Source organism: Mus caroli, chromosome 15, assembly GCF_900094665.2.
Source record: "Mus caroli chromosome 15, CAROLI_EIJ_v1.1, whole genome shotgun sequence".
Classification (NCBI taxonomy): Eukaryota; Metazoa; Chordata; class Mammalia; order Rodentia; family Muridae; genus Mus; species Mus caroli.
This window is the reverse complement of record NC_034584.1, coordinates 34,104,916-34,121,623: the sequence shown is the minus strand read 5'-3', so window position 1 is coordinate 34,121,623 and position 16,708 is coordinate 34,104,916. Positions and strand designations below refer to the sequence as shown.

Sequence of the window (16,708 nt, the reverse complement as noted above, 5' to 3'; positions counted from 1 at the left end):
TGGCTTCATGAAATTCTCAGGCAAATGGATGGAACTTGAAAATATCATCCTGAGTGAGGTAACCCAACCACAAAAAACCACATATGATATGCACTCACTGATAAGTGGGTATTAGGCAAAGAGTGTACCCATGATACAACTCACAGACCACATGAAGCTCAAGAGGAAGGAAGACCAAAGAGTGGATGCTTCAGTCCTACTTAGAAGGGGGAACAAAATAATCAGGGGAAGTAGAGGGTAGGAGGGACTTGGAAGGAAGAGAAGAGGAGGAGGGGGAAAAAGGGAAGAAAATCAGGTATGGAAGGAAACAGAGGAGATGTATGGAGGGTCAGGAAATTGAACAGATGTGTGTATCAATGGGAGATGGAGAACTGGGGGTAGCAACCAGAAAGTCTCAGATGCCAGGAAAGCAAGAGCCTCCCAGGACCCCACAGAGATGACTTTAGCCCAAATACCCAACAAAGGGGAGAAACCTTTATCTCCCCTTTAGTCTTTAGAGACTACCTCCAGTGGATAGGTACGCTCCCCCAGCCCCCGAGTGATGGGGCCACCCACCCATCTCCAAAATCTTAACCCAGAATAGCTCCTGTCTAAAGAAAATACAAGGACAAAAAGTGGAGCAGTGACTGAAGGAAAGGCCATCCAGAGACTGCCCCACCTGGGGATCCATCCCACATGCAGACACCAAATCCAGACACTATTGCTTATGCCAAGGAGTGCTTGCTGACAGGAGCCTGATACAGCTGTCTCATGAGAGGCTCTGCCAAATCTGACCAATACAGAGGTGGAGACTTTCAGCCAACCATTGGACTGAGCACAGATATCCCGGTGGAAGAGTTAGGGGAAGGACTGAAGGAGCTGAAGGTGCTGAAGTTGCTTTATCTGGAATCAATGGGAGGGGAGGTCCTTGTCCTGTGAAGGCTTGATGCCCCAGTGTAAAAGCATGCTAGGGAGGTAGGGCTGGAGAGGGTAGGTGGTTGGAGGAGCACCCTCATAAAAGCAGGGTAAGGGGGGATTGTATAGGGGGGTTTGCAGAGGGGAAACCAGGAAAGGGGTAACATTTGAAATGTAAATAAATTAAATTAATTTTTTAAAATGTCATTTCCAACTGTAAGAAAATTTTTGAATTAAAAAAGTGAGAAAATGTTAATACCTTGTTGCATAGGATAAAATAAAAAATGAGTCAAACAAACAAACAAACAAAACTCTAAACGTATAAGAGGAGAAAGAGAACTATGCATCACCAGTCATAACTCTGTAGCCCTAACAGTGGATCTTCAGATGTCCCAGGCTCTTACTGCCACCATCTCCCCAAAGCCAAAATAAACCTTGTCTTAATTGAAAGGAGGTTAAGTTGCTTTTCTCAGATTATGTTATCACAACAACAAAGAAAATAGTTAATACACCTGCCTAAAAATTTTTGCCAAGAATATTTCTCCAATAAACCATGCAATCTGTAAAAGCCTGTGCTGCATCAATAGTACTTCACTCATCCAAAGGCTATGTGCGATCTGTAATCATAAAGGCTGGAATTGGTGACAGACGCTGAATGCCAACTAGATACATTAAAAAACAAATCAAATGACAAAGTTACAAGGACTCATTATTCATAAAACACAAAGTATGAGAGTCAAGGGTCTCTCTGACCCTGATTAAAGGGACCCTTTCCTTCAACACAGAGGAGAAACAGCTGAAAACCAATCAGAATTTTGTTAAATGAGTGCAGGAATTTCAAATAAAACTAAGTTTTCAGATAAGGCAAACCTATCCAAAAGTTGGGGCCCTGTAAGACCCATAACAGAACACGATGCTTGTAGTGCACGTACCTAACATAAAGGTGACCCACCTGAATGTAGAAGCAGAGGTTACTCCTCCTAGTGGAGTAGAGGACCATCTTAATTACAACTAGACAGAAACAACAAACGCGGTAGATGTCTTACAAGACTGCACTTCCATACACATGCCTCCTCCTTGACCCTTTGTAGTCAATGGAAGATCTGATCTTATCTGCCAGCAGGACAGAAGGAATGCTGTCTGCCTAGATCCTAAATGTGCTGGGTAAAGGTTAAATAATAATTATTGACTATCAGCTATGATGAGGTCTATGTGGAAAATTAATATGGAGCTAGAATACTCCTGGAAACTTAAACAAATAATAGAGGTTTGCACTGAATAAGTACAGATTTTATTACTGTTGTGGAAGATTACAGAGAAAGGGATCAAAAGATGTAAGGTATTTATGTTGGACTAGTTCTATCACTTGAGGCTAGAACATGCAATGGTATGATTATGTTTCCTAAGACTGTTCAGGGGACATTTCAGTAGCCAATGTGGTACAAATATCCTAGTGAAGAGACATTGAAGATAACTGATGGGAGTCTGAAGGACATGAACTCAGGCTAAGAGTAAAAGATAAAAGGAGATTGGAACCTCCTAGAACTTGTGGATACAAAATATAATAAAACTTCAGAATAGCAGAAGCTAATGAGATATAATTAATACCTTCAGAAGTCAGTAAGAAGGGCAGCAAAGCAGGAATAACAGGCAATTCAGAACCTAGATTTATGAAAAATAAAAAAGAAAATATTGTATTTGGGGAGCAAAAGATAATAGATAAATAGACAATGGATGGATAGATAATAGGTAGATAATAGGTAGGTAGATAATAGATAGATAATAGGATAGATAGACTGGTAGATAGATAGATAGATAGATAGATAGATAGATAGATAGATAGATAGATAGATAGATAGATAGACAAATATATAGGCAGAAGATTGAAATCAGTCACTTCACATAGAAGTCACAACCCCATGCCCAGGAAGAACATTTAACACCATAGCCAACTTGTTATTCAGTTGTGATTTTCCCTGTCTATCTCAAGTATTTTAAACCATTATGATCAGTTAACTATAAACTAAAGAAAAGGACATGTACAGACTTTTGAGGTCTAAATACTAGATCTAACAGACACAAATATTTAAAAACATTAAAGGACCATGGTTAAAGTAGACATATGTTTAATTAAATAATAAAGTCCCAAAGAGATAAACCAAATCTGGGATTCAAAGTTCAACTTGAAGATAGCTGAAATAAATCTCTTAACCCCTTCAATAACATATGGAGGTAGAAAAAAAGAACTAAATTGACCAGAACATTTTCTTTTTCTTGTTTTTTTTTCTTCAGTACTATGGACTAGAAGGTGCTAAGCATACCAAATATATATCAGGCTTTTAGCCATAACCTTAGGAAAAGCAGCGAAAGTAACCAAAGGCTTATAACGTGTCTTTAAGAAAAGGAAATTCTAAACATGCCAAAATAAGTACTTTAATTACAGCAATCATAAATTTTCATATTATTTATGAAACAAAAATAAGTCAAACGATGGTAGCATGCCATAAGATGATATAAAAGAACTCATAGATACAGAATAAATAATAAGACATGCTTGCCTATCATCATGAAAAGGTATTATAGGCAAAAAAAGTCGCACAGTTTTAGGCACAGTTTACCTTCAGATGAAGAAATACAGATGTAAGTCCTTATGGAGACTTGTAGAAAATCACGGTATTCAAGATTTTATGCATAACCATATACAAAAAAAGAGAGAAAAGTATCAAGTAAACACAGTCTAAGAAAATACCTGTTTCCTTTTAAAAGTACTGAAAACATCTACTGTTTCAATGAAAAATAAATTCTATTTTCAAAGTGAAAAACAATGAGTTTCATTAAGATGCTATCAAAAGCAGATTCAGAAATAGATGCACTAAATTTCAATGGAAAGAAGGAAATGTATTAACTTATCCTTGATTGGCAATTAAATGCTACATGATCCGGATTACGTTCACACAAAGCTGTGTATCTTGAAGCCTGACTCCCATCTCTAAGACTGCATCTGCATCTGGAGATGGAAGCCTGGAAAGTGGAAAGTGGTTGATGCACACCAGAAAGCAGGCCCTGGCCAGTGACTAGCATGCTTACTACAGAGAGCTACAACACAGAACAAGGTTCCGTCCACATGGACTTGGGACCATATAGACACAGTAAAAAGGGTGGCCATCTCTCAGCTAAAGAACAAGGAAGAACCTCACATGGTGAACCTTAGGCTTGGATTTAAAGCCCCCAGAAATTCTGTTGCTGAGCCACCAATTGACAGCACTTTTCTATGGCAGCTACAATGAACTAACATAGATGAGTGCATTCTTCAAAACACTTTTAGAACTTATTGTAACGAACAATAAAATTAAAATGAGCACAAAATGAAGTAATATCAATGACAGAAAGCAATTTTAAGAATTTATGCTGACTATTTAAATTAGACTTTCAGGAAAACAATTTGGCAGTTTAGTATTAAAAGGCTGATATTTTCTGACCTAGGCGTAGATATAAGATAATCTTTTTAGAGTAAAATCTTGAGACTATAAGATGACATCATCATCAAGATATTAACTAAGACAAGTGATGGTTAATAATAAATTATTGCAATATTAATACAATTTTAAATTATTAATATTAGTTATAGTATCAATTATATTAATTATATTAATATTTGTATTAGCTATTAGCTAACATTTTATTATAATGTAATATATGATATATTATAATAGTATAGTGATGTTTAATATTAATTATTAGTTAATATTAATAATTGGTTGACAATCACTGTTTATTTCCAGGCTATATTCTAAGTGTTACATATTCTTATTCTTTTAGGATTAAAAAAGACATTGTGTTATTTACTAGCTACATTTAAAAATCACCAAATTCAAAGCATTTGTTTTTAATTTATTACAGTTTTCTGTAATCAGTTTTCTGTAATACAGTTTTCAATCAAATGATAGAGAGGTGGTCGGCGAGCATTACTCTAATACCAAACCGCTGAGAAGCATAATATGAATGACGACAAAACACAAGTGTGCTTTCTATGCAAGGTTTTACCACCTCACACAAAGTGAAGTTATGCTTTACTCCTTTAAATGCCCTAATCATATTTGTCCATTTCTATGTATTTTTCTCAATTATATTTGCACTATAATTCATGTTAGTACCAAATAAGTTTAAAACATAAAGCTATTTCCTAATACCAATCCTCAAATGTCTACAAATGTGTAATCAAATGTAACCACAAATAGGATTCAAAAAATTTAACAGAAGCAGTTTGAGAATTTTAAACAGATGCTACGAGACTCCCCAAACATCAGAACCATCTGTAAGAAGAGCAAGAGAAAGAGGTCTCGATGATTGTTGACAAGACTCCCTGCACATCTACAGCTAGAGGCAGCTTAGAAACAATGTTGTCAGGCTGTGGAGAGTGAAACCCTTACTGAGTGGCTTACATGGATCTCATTGCTGACAGTGGATATTTACAATAACAACAACAACAAAGTCATCAAGTCTAAACTTTACACTCTTAAAGAATAAAGATTCAAAGAAAAGAAATGATTGGTAAAGCAACTTCATGTGCAACCGCTAATAAGAAAAGCAACAATTTAAATATGGAAATGAAGTTTAGAAATTTAGAATTCATTGTTTCTTGATATAAAAGTAAGAAAGGAATTGATTTGCTGATCGACATTGGGGAGGAAGAATGTAGTAACTAATTAACTGAAAATAAACAAAATAATTGCCTAGCATCAGCATTAAGGATCTAGTGCTGCACAGAAAATTTAATTTAATACCACAGACAACACGAGTCTCCTCAGGCAACATTCAGCAATAATGACGCTTAATCACGAATATGATACAACTGTTTAAGTCATGCTCCAAAATAAAAAATAAAAATAAAAAATAAAAAAAGGTAAAAATAAAGCTTGAACGACAGTGCTTTCTATGTTGGTAGATACGAAGATGCTTTCAGAAGCCATGGGTTACTCAATAAAAGCCCCTGTGCCAGGCAGGCTAATGGCAAGCAGTTAGTAAGAGAGGTCGCTGAGTCCGCACAGCACGTGGTTGTCCACTAGAACTGCATCACAAGACCCTATTGCTGAAGACACCATGTGCACAGGAACCAAGCTGGAGCTAAGAGATGGGTAACAGCCTCCCTGAGGACTAGTTCACATTCTGCCAGAAGGTGCTGGGCAGGCTGCCAGGGAGGACTGCATAATAACTTTATTCAGCTGTAGCCCCTGTGTGCTACACTACTGACCCAGCTATGAAGATAGAGCTACCGTGAAGCAGCAAGTCGGGAATGAGGGTAACCAACAGCTCGAAAGTTTGATTTTTGACCCACCTTACAGGAAGGAAGCCATGTCTAATACTGTGACTACAGTCAGCTATAATCACTGAAGAAGGGAAGCTTTGTCGTTCTTCAGGTTAGGGTAACAACTAGTAAGGAGTCCATATTCTTACAGGTAATCACCGACTCAGGATCCTATAAGAAACCCTAAAAATATATCAAAGGTCACACCTGCCCTGGATGAAAAATAGAAATGAGAAGAGCGGGGAAGACTTGGATGATCATCAGAAATGGAAGGAGAACAAAAAGGGGTTAAAATACATTATACACATTTATGAAAATATCATCTTTAAAGGACATTTTCACTAATAATTAGTTACTATATGCTATTAGAACAGAAAAAAATTGTGGTATAAGCCAAGTCATTTAAAGCTCTTTTATCCTATTGCTATATGCAGTATCAATAGCCTACTGATACTGACAAGTATCCCTCATAGCAGGAGCTCTGGTTTAGGTCAGCCAGTGTCTTCATTAGGTTTATTGTAAAGCATGCACATTGAATTGTCATTGTCTAAAATCCCAGTTGGAAAGCACTTTAGCATCACCACCTATACTTGAACATGTGAGTGGAACATATCCAAGAAAAATTCTTATAAATGTATTTATGGAGACGTATTAAAAAATATTTGTAGCACTTTCATAATAGCAAAAATGTAGAAACGATTCAAACAACCATCAGTGAACATGTGACAAAATGTGCTATAACCTTATGAAATATATTATTCATCAGTAGAATGAGCTACATCCTAGAACAATATAGGTGAAGTATAAAATTAAGCAGAAAAATATCTTTTCTAAAAATGAGATAATTAATGCTTTTCAGGGGCACATGAATTGGGAACCAATATAAAAAGAATTAGGATAAATTGGAGAAGTTGAATGAATGAAATGAGGTAAACAAACATGTAAATGTTATTACACTCCGGTTAGAGATGGTATTTTGTGAACATTTGTCACATTTTGCAAAATAATGGATTTCTGAAGAGCTAATATTAGGGCATCTTCATGACACAGACAGAAAAAAAGAAAAAACTATGCTGTTTATGAATTAAGCAATTTAAGAGTGCACAAGACAACACACTCTGGGGTTCCTAAGAGAAATGGAGTCTCACAGTTGCTCTCTCCCTATAAACAGTTCAACAAAGAAGGAAGGAAGGAAGGAAGGAAGGAAGGAAGGAAGGAAGGAAGGAAGGAAGGAAGGAAGTGAGCCAAGCAAAGAGGACAGTCTGAGGAAAGTGTAAGAATCAAGTATGGAGAGTGTTAGCTGCTGGGAAGGGTCAGGGTGCCTCAAGGGTGTAGTTCCTGATAAAGCAACCAGATTCAGGAGAAGGCCCCACATCTAAGAATATTTTAACACCACAAACTGCCCATAATGAGAAGGCAGGGTAAATATGATCAAAACTCCTTATATGAAATTCTCAAGGAACTAATTTTAAACGATTTTTTTAAAAAAATACAATTTGGAGGATGGAGAGACGGCTCGGGAGCGCTTACTGCTCTATCAGTTGACAGAGCTCAGATCTCAGCACCCTATCAAGAGTCTTGATAAGGTGGTTCTCTGTCAAAAGATCAGCTTCCTTTAGATGAAACACAGCATAGAATCTCCACAAGAAACCATATACAATGAATGTACCTAGGAAGGAAGGAATCCATAGTCATAAGAATGGAGAGCAATAGAGAAACAGTTTTAAAGATGACTAGTGTGGGAAAACATGGAGGACAGCGTAGATCAGCAACAGACCGCCTCCGATACGGGAGAGGAACCTCTGGATCTTATCAGGCTCAGCTTGGATGAGTGAATTTCTGCGAAAATGAGAAATGACCAAGAGCTTCAAGGAAGAGTGCATGCTTATGATCAACATTTAAATATGGTCCTGGGAGACATAGAAGAAACTATGACGACGATAGAGAGTGATGAGGAGACATATGGAGAGAGAGATAAATCAACAAAAGGAAACATCCCATGCTCTTCTTCCAGGGAGATGGTGTTCTAGTCGCCCCTCTGTTGAGAGGTGGCTGAGACAAAAGTGGAACCTATGTAGGGAAGTGAGGACTTTGCCTCTTGAGCTGTACAGGCCACTCCCAGAGAGAGAAGCGCACATGCATTCTGATGGTCAGAAATAACCTGCGAATCCTTCTACCCTCAGAGAAGTTCATTTGCAAGTAACTCACAAGCTCTCCAGCTAAATGACCTGGTTCTTTCTCCAGCCCTCCACTCAGTATGACCATCTTGTTCTTTGCAGGAGTTGGTTTGCCCATTGTTCTTGCAGTTACTTTCAGGTTGTTTTTCTTTAAATTAAATTTAACGTTTATACACACACACACACACACACACACACACACACACATATATATATATATATATATATATATATATATATGATGACCAGTGTGTCTCAATTATCAGATAAGTACTTTAACTGCATAGAGTTTATGAAAGGATTTACTGAGAAGACACAAATATACATTCAGGAACTGGGAGAATTTAAGGATATTAATGGCAGTGTGCATTAAAAAGCAAACCCTTCTACCTCCTGAGTGCTGAGATTAAAGGTCACCACTGAACCAACTAGGCAGATATCTGAGTTATGGTCCAGCATGGTCTACAGAGCAAGAGAAACCCTGCCTCAGAAAACAAACAAGCAAAACAAGCAAACCCCTCTCAGGGTCCAGGGAGCTGTTTGAAGAAAAAACAGAAAAATTCTAAGTGCCAGGGGGCATGGATGATACCAGGGAAACAGTATCTTCAAGACACAACAGGACTGAAATATGAAATTTCAGAGACAGCAGGAGCATGCACTGGTTCAAGTCAGAAAGTTTCCTCATGTTGAGAGGGAAATTGGATACAAGCTCTCATCCCTAACCAAGAAGCTACCTGCAAATGACATTTACTTACAAAGGAAAACCAGTTTTCTCCAATGGAGTCTTACTAGGTATATTAACCACATGAGGTTCCATGCCCAACAGTAGATGGCCAATCCAAAATAAACCTGATAGTATTTTTGTAGACTTTTGTCTCATATTGCTTTGTTTGCTCATCTTTTGTCACATTGGTATTTTGCTTGCATATTGTGGTTTCTAATTATGTGGTTTTTATGGTGTGTGTGTGTTGTGTGCTTTTTGGTTTTCTTTTAAATCCTGATTTGCTTGTTTGTTTGTCTAATTGTTTTATAAAAGGAGAATAAAGGGCAAAGTTGGGTAGGTAGGGAAGTGAGAAGCGACAGAATACACTCCAGGAGAGGAGTGCTTGTGAAAACGTTCTAAGAACTATGAGTCTTGTGGCCTTAGGTTCTTCAAACCATGGAATTGCACTTTGGATGTGTTTTCCTGCTTCCCCCAGCTGTAGCAGATAGAAGTAAGTTTGCTTCAGATTACCCATCATTGTTTGCTCTCGGTTTTCAATTAAATGTTTAAATTATCCTTTATATACCTCTATAAAAAAAATGGTTTTGCCACAACTGGATTGTCCTCATGATTGTATACAACTTGTGAGAACTTTACTCCTGTGACCATTTTTAATCCTACAGTATAAATTTTCTGGGGCTGTGAATAATATTGGCTATTGGATGAGACTTTTGTCTGCCTCCTTCATTTATCGGCTCCATTATCCCAGGTCCCAACTACCTCTAGAGCAGTGACAGAAAAGGATCTGGAAGGAGCTGGGGAGCAGCTCATGTCCACCATGCTCAGAACATATTGTGTGAAAGAAAAGGTTTCAGTTTTTTTTTTTTTAAAGCAAAGGACAGGAGCTAGAGAGAAGGCTTGGTTAGAGAGAAAGCAAGGGCTGGGCAAGCCTAAGGACCTAGTTTTGGTCCCCACACCCCAATGAGAGCCATATGCACTGGTAGGTACCTGAAATACAGCACTGTGAACAGACACATGCAAATCCATGGAACCTCCATGTCAGCTAGTTTAGCTGAAATGGGAGCTCCAAGTTGTAAGACATACTTTCTCAAAAAGTAAGATGGACAAAGATCAAAAAAGAAACCAAATATTGGCCTCTGGCCAACATGGGCACATGCAGACACACACACACACACACATACAACATGCATGTACATACTCCCACATGAAAATATATACATAATACATACACAAATAACCTATAAAAATATATAGCTTTTGAGAAGAAATAAAATAGAATGCAAAATATATGTGGCAGTGGTTAGGTAATAAAAAGAAAGAGACCTGGGTACAGAAGATAAGCAACTACACTAACATCCCCAAACAAAACAACCAAACTTGCTAACAGGAAGTCTGACCTTCCTGAAACAAACAGGAGAAACATATAATGCTACTAGACAGAAAGAGAGGAACATTTTATTTGGCTTCCTCTTTTGTTATACCACTATACTCCTGCGCCTTGGACAAACACTAGAATTCTAAATTATAACTCATGGTGACTTGTGCTTACACATACTAGTTTAAATCTCTACATTTATATATCAACAAACATATAATATGCAATATATATGAATTAAAACAGACAACATTTTTAAACAGTTATACTTAAAGTCTCTTCTAAGTAGTAAAGTTCTACAATAGTTGAGATAGCACATATCGGCTGGAGGAGTAATTTTAATTAAAAGTCTAGCCAGGCAGTGAAAGTGAATGTCTTTAATACCAGCACTGGGGAGGCAAAAAGAAGGAGATCTCCATGAGTTTGAGGTCAGCCTGGACTACAGATTGAGTTCCAAGATGGCCAAGACTACACAGACAAATCTTCTCAAAAAACAAAACAAAACAAACAAACAAACAAACAAACAAAACAAAAAACACCAGAAGAAAAAGTTTAATAAAAACACAAAAATTTTCCTGTAAGATACTACTAATCAAGTCAAGCTCTAATTAGATAGCTTTCAAGTGAACTTACCTAATGCTACTGAAAACTAGTATATAAAATTATTATCTGCTAATTTTAAATTGCTAAGTTATGGTAAGCATAATAGAAATGATAGTAAAAATTATGTTTTGAAGGATTGTTATCCAGAATACAAAAAAAAGAATAATACAAAACAAACAAAAAACCCAACTCCAAAACAAACTTTATCTATGCCCCTGTAACTAACCCTAATGAAACTTCTTGGGATACAAACACACACACACACACACACACACACACACACACACACACACACACACACACACACACACACACACGGCAGATATTTGTTGTGGATACCCTGGGGCAAATTACATTTTATGTTAATTCTATTCACCAGTGTAGGGTTTCATGTGAACAAGGAATGAGTCAGCACTCAGGTGATTTCCTATAAACCTGCTTCCCACCTTAATTTGTAAAATAAAGGAAAGCTGATGCTTGGGCAGATAAAAGGGAAGGTGGAGCAGAAGATGGGGGAGAGAAGAAAGAGAAAATGGAAGAGGGAGAGGAGGAGGAAGAAGAAGAAAAGCAGAACAGAAGCACATGGCCTGGAGAAACTGCAAGTTCTAAGGGGTCTCAAAGATGGAGAAGATGGTTGTCTAGTGGTAGATCTGGCCAATCTAGGCGCACAGAATGTAATCATATTAACTGTGTTGTGTTTTCATTGCCGGGACATTTTTGGGTTGGGGAGATTTACTGCAACAGATATTAAACCATTTTATTGAACTTAAACATACAGAATTGGAAGTAAACATAATATTGTAATCCATTAATCTAAGCATCCAATTAGTATTTATTTATATTGTGGTAGCAATCTATTTTATTTCAATTTAAATATTTCTTCTTATGCTGTTTGGTAAAAAATTCTGTCAGTGTTTTACCTCCCATCCTAAATTTCCACCCTATCATAAAATGCATCATATTTATGACTATGATTTATTATGATTTGATTAAAATAAAAATTTAACATGTGTTTTAAGGTTATCAATCAATTGACTTTGGTATAATCAAATGAAGCATAACTTGAGTTAGTCCAACTCAATCACAGGATTCCTTGAACAGTACAAAGTACTTTCTAGTTAGTAGCAGAAAAAGAAATAAAAAAAATATTTCAAACAAGAGGACTGGAGGTGCCATTCATTAATGTCTCTGAAAAGGGAAGAAACCATAGGTCAAATACAAGAGACCTCTAAAGCTAAGAAATACCCCTGTACGACCAACCCCTAAAGAAACAGGCACTTCATTTGACACTGAGAACAACTAAATGCTGCCAACTATCAGAGGAAAGTTAGAAATAAATTCTTCCCAGAAACTTTCTGATGGCAACTCTATACTTTGAATTCAGCTGAGTCCAACTGGGCTTCTGATTATAAAACTGAAAGACAATAAATACATTCCTAGCTCATTAAATTTGTAATCTCTTTATAATATAGAAAATGAATCAATAATAAATGTGTAATATTTTATGAGATAATCTTTGCATTAATCAACATGAAAAACTAAGAAAAATGGTATGATGCATAACCAAATAAAGATTTCTAAATAATATTTGCATTACGTAATCAAGCAGTCTTCATTTGGTTGGAGCAGTTCCTCCAGGTGTTTGTTACAATGCCAAGAGTAAAAATATGCACAAGTATTTCCTCTGCTGGGTGTGCTTCATGGGGAATGTGATAATATTCTTTAGAGCACACATTGCTTCAAGCTTCAAATGTATTTTCATCTTCAATTTACATTTTGTGTAAATAGTTCTTAGAACAAGCTGTTCAGTTTTTCTAGAAAATACAGCATTCCTATTCTTATGAGCCCCATACTTCATTTTGAAATTGAAGTACCACAGAAGTACACACCAAAAAACAATGTTGAGATTACAAAAAAAAAAAGAGATAGATTTAAAAAAGACAGATTAAAAAAGAGATAGATCGCAAAAAAACATGATGTGGGAATTTAAAAATTTCTAAAGACTGTTCATAATTACAGATAGCTATATTTTTAACACACACATTGTTCTAAAAACTAGAACTTCATCTTTAGCCTACTCATTCTAATTATAAAAATCATGAAATTTCCTTTAAAACTTCCTGCACAGAATACTTTTGAAGGGCTGGGATGCAGTGCAGCTGATAGCATGCTTTCCAAGTGCATACAAAGCCCTAGGTGAATATGGAATCAAACCCATACTCAAATGCAGAGAGAATTTAAGTCTCGTTTGTGATGTCTCAGACATTGACCCAAAAAGAAAAAGAAAACAAATGAAAAAGAAAGAAAAGAAAACCACTGAACTGGAAGCACATCTCATTAGAACATACCAAATTGGTATCCCCGGCGTTTTCTTTTCATTTTTTTCTAATTAGACATTTGTTTATAAATCAGATTAAATTAAAATAATAACATTCCAGCTATCATCACCTCAAGGAAAACACACTTTGAGGAAAAGCTCAGCATTCTGGATTGAACCATATTCCAGGAAAACAGACAGAATAGTTTCATGTGCAAAATACAGTTCCATATGTACAAATTTAATTCAAAAAAATCATTAATACATTAACAAGTCACCACTAAAAATGATTGATATATGACCTGAATATTAAAATTAGCAGAAAATGATGATTCAGGTGACTGTATTAACAATATTCAAGGAAATAAAGACTGGAGGTTCATAAAGAATAAAAAGAAAAATTTCAAAACAGAAATAGTAACTGTTAAAAAGAATAAAAATGGGGCTGGTGAGATGGCTCAGTGGGTAAGAGCACCCAACTGCTCTTCCGAAGGTCAACCACATGGTGGCTCACAATCATCCGTAATGAGATCTGACTCCCTCTTCTGGAGTGTCTGAAGACAGCTACAGTGTACTTACATATAATAAATAAATAAATAAATCTCAAAAAAAAAATTTTAAAAAAGAATAAAATGGTAATTTTAAGAAAAGACTGCAATATCTGAAATTAAAAATTCACTAAGCTTTTTTTTAATCCTGTTGATCGTAAATAAATAAAATAACTCAATTGTACATTTATTTTTCAGAGAGAGAGAAAGGTATGGAATCCGGTATGTGAGGAGATGGGGAAGATCTTTGAAGATTTGAGGAAAGGGAAACCACAATAAGAATATATTGTATGGAAACAATATTATTTTTCAGTTAAAAAAATAAAGGAAGCTAGGTGGTGGCAGTGGCACACACCTTTCATCCTAGCACTCAGGAGGCTGAGGCAGGCAGATCTCTGTGAGTTTGAGGCCAGCCTGATCTATGGAGAGAGTTCCAGGATAGCCAGGGCTACAAGGAAAAACCCTGTCTTGAAAAAACAAAAACAAAAATAAATAAAACAAAACAACAACAACAACAACAACAAAAGATCAACTCAAACTAAACAGGCATTCATCTGAAAAATTACATAAACCTCTAAGATAATCTACAAAAGTTCTACAGAAGTACCTAGACAATCAAAGGAAGGTAAAAAACAAAAATTAAAAACTAAAACTCAAAGATAAAGGTTTGCATAGAAGCCTAGAGAGAGAGAGAGAGAGAGAGAGAGAGAGAGAGAGAGAGAGAAGAAATATATTCACAAATCCAAACACTCTAAGCACAACAAAAACCATGTGTAGGAATGTTAAAATAAACCTACTATAAGCAAGAGATTAAGAACAAACTTTGGAAACAGTCAAGAAGAAACACTGAATACAAAATAACTATAAAGTGCCACTTCTACTCATGGTGAAGTTACTTATACATCAGAAACTGTGAAGACCACTTACCCAACAAACCCTAAACTTGAAAATAAAATATCTGGCCACACAATATCCTGATATTTATATTTTAATCAAATCCTCAAATATATTTAAAATCATACATAGAGGTTTTAGTATTTAGTTATTCTGACTTGACAATTTCAGACACTCACTGTATTACCTGATAGAAGAATATGTCAGTGTACTATATAGATACCTGCACATCTAAGTATACCTTGCACAATTCACAATATGTGAATTGTGCAATTCACATATTCAATTCATGGTATTTATGTTGTAAGAAAATCCTCAAAAATTTTTGAAGTCAAATGTAGGAACACTACCATTAATGCAAACTTTTCAACACTTTGGTTTTGAGACAGAGAAAAAATAAATATTGACCAAGAACTAAAAGTGGTCTCCTATTGCTTCAAATGCTTTTATGTACAAAACAACCAATCTACAGAACTGTTACAACTCATAAGTGAATTTTATAGGGCCAACAGATACAAGATCAAGACTATGTAAGAACAATATTAGAAATATGACAATACCTGATTTAAAATTATGTTACAAAGTCTTAGTAAGAACTCAGACTTGTGAATGGACTGGAACAAAAACAGATATATAAACAGAAAAAAAGACCCAAAAATAAACCCACACAGCTGAAATAATCTTGATTTTCAATAAAGCTGCCAAAACTACACATCAATATAAATAAAACCACTTCAACAAATGATAACAGGGAAACTAGATACCCACATGTAAAATAGTAAAACTGAATGCCTATCGCCAGTTGGGACCAAAATTTTTTGGAAATGTTCAATGGCAGAAGGTTGGCTGAGTCAGCTATGTGCTTGTTTCTGTGGGCTGCAGACGGAGGAGGAGGCCAGCAGGCCAGCCAGGAGAGTCAAATCAGAGTCCAAGTTCAAAGAGAGATTCTTTCTTACAATTGAGGAAGAAACTCAACATCAACTTCTGGCCTCCATGTGAACACACTCACACACAATAGACACACATACAACACCCTAAAAGTATAACTATTCAACAACACCACTTCTAGGAATATTCTCTCAAAGAATATGTCAGTGTACTATATAGATACCTGCACATCTAAGTATACCTTGCACAATTCACAATAGCCAACATGTGAAATCTGTCTACATGGCTGTCAAGAAATGAATAAAGAAAGAAAACATGGGGAGACAGTTTATTAGATAAAGCACTTTCCACTCAAACCTGAGGACCTGACTTTGAATCCCCATAACCTACACAAAAGCAGCATGTCTATAATCTCACTGCTTCTACAGTGAGAAGGGAAGCAGAAACAGGAGAATTCTGCGACACAGAATACATTTTAGCAAACAATGACATTGTCTCAAACAAGGTGGAAGAACCAACATCCAAGGTTTTTCTGACCTCCAAAAGACAGCTGCCTCGCCTGAGCAATCGCATTCACACACAAAGGGGTGCATGCACACTCAGTTTAAAGGGTACATAATGGAATGAAAACTTGAGATAGCTCTACAATGGTACTTCATTTCATCCAAAAGAACAAAAATATAGTATTTTCAGGGAGATCCATGGAACTGGATTGGGGAGGCGGCATCATGTTAATCAAAATAACACAGCCTGAGAAAAAAAATATTACCAGCTTCTTCTCATACGATGAATATAGATTTAAATGATATATGGATATATATGACATGAAAGTAGACAAGCTGTGTAGGGAGAGGTCTAAACAAGTGTGTAAGGTAGGGTGCTGGAGGGACTGAGTTACACACAAATGTGCATGTACAAAGATACGAATTATGAGAAAAATAATGGTATAAGACTCTGAGTTTACTAGAAAGATTAGAGAGCTA

The 16,708-nt window shown here is 36.2% G+C and overlaps 1 protein-coding gene and 1 pseudogene across 47 annotated transcripts in view; one reads left to right on the top strand and one right to left on the bottom strand.

The window, feature by feature from the left end:
- Rims2 (regulating synaptic membrane exocytosis 2) overlaps window positions 1-16,708 on the bottom strand; it is a 482,991-nt gene that overhangs the window by 277,155 nt on the left and 189,128 nt on the right. The window lies entirely within an intron of this gene.
- Window positions 7,948-8,255, top strand: LOC110311036 (annotated as a pseudogene).